Source organism: Triticum dicoccoides, chromosome 7A, assembly GCF_002162155.2.
Source record: "Triticum dicoccoides isolate Atlit2015 ecotype Zavitan chromosome 7A, WEW_v2.0, whole genome shotgun sequence".
Lineage (NCBI taxonomy): Eukaryota > Viridiplantae > Streptophyta > Magnoliopsida > Poales > Poaceae > Triticum > Triticum dicoccoides.
The window spans coordinates 186,366,451-186,367,863 of record NC_041392.1 but is presented as its reverse complement, the minus strand read 5'-3'; positions in this window follow the sequence as shown (position 1 = coordinate 186,367,863).

Below are 1,413 nucleotides of genomic sequence, written 5' to 3'. Positions count from 1 at the left end.
AAACTACCCCTCGTAAAGAAATATGATAGCGTTTAGATCACTGCTTTAGTGATCTAAATGCTCATATATTTCTTTACAAGGGAGTATAAAACTCAGCCACATACGGCCTCACATATTGTTTTGAGTTTGTTAACCGTTGGATTTGGCTCAGGTACGGTTGGGTTGTTCGGTAGCATGTAGCGAGTGGGTGTAGACCGTGGTAGCCCAACAATGTATATTCCGATTGTGTTTTCTAAAAAACATGTGTACAATGTAAATGGGGGCGTAATTACTTACGACATTCAGATGCATTTCTCATGAAAACAATGAACTCGTTACAAGGAAATAACCCAGGTACCTAAAATTTGATCATTCATAAACCAATTCCCGAGTCCCCCTGCAAAAAGAAAAGGAAGAAAAATCAATGGCAACCTTCCCAAACTCGAAATTAACATACAACTCACATGGCGCTTCCACCAGTCCCCTATCCTTTGATGACCTTTGCGCCGCGGAGGTGCGGAGGACCTCGACCCTCGTCGACAGATGAATCCCACTCTCATTCTTGTTAGGTTTTAATGTCTTGTTTGGGGCTGTGTGGCTGCGACGATGTCCCTAAGTAGGAATAAAGTAATCCACATTTGATCCCCGTCCGGATGGTGCCTCTAGCGTCATCAGGGGGCTTCTGGAGGTGTGTCTCAGTCGGATCTTGTGGAATTCGGTCGGTTCTTAGATGTATTTGTTTGGATCCGTCTCTTTGTTCATGACTTCATGTGCTTACATCACTTACATGTTTGATCCTTCCAATCTATGACTCTCTTTATCAGTGATCACTGAACCTCTGGTGTGTTGGTCATTTGGGGTCTTAGCACGACGACTTCCTAACTGACTGTCTGCTACTACAAGTTTTGTCCGGCTCCGATAAGGAGTTGACGACTCGTTACAGTGCCTCTAGTCGTCGCTAGGATGTTCATGACCTAATTTTAATTTTTGTTTCCTCGAATGTTCTTGCATGATTGATTGATTGTGAATAGATAGGAAGTTTCTTCGACAAAAAAACATGCAACTTAAGTGTCATTACCGAAAGAGCGATAAAATGGTAAAAATTGCAGCAGCAACAGCCTTGCCACGTGCCGGAGAAGATCTCCCCACAAGATACCTAATACAGCAATATAGCTCTAGAAAAATATCCAAGACAGATACAAGAAACAAACACCGGCATGTGAGCCGCGAGAGCAATGCAAAACTCCAACAAGGAGCGGCAAATTTAATCAGGTCCCTGCACAGCACTGTCAAACACAGCGGCACGCCGAGCCAAACCGAAAAGAAAATAAAAACGAGAAGCGGATCGAGTCGTCGTCGCCGTCGCCGTCGCCGCCGTCAGTTTAAACGGCGTGAACCCGCGCCGGCCCCGTCGTCAGTCACGGGCCCAAACGC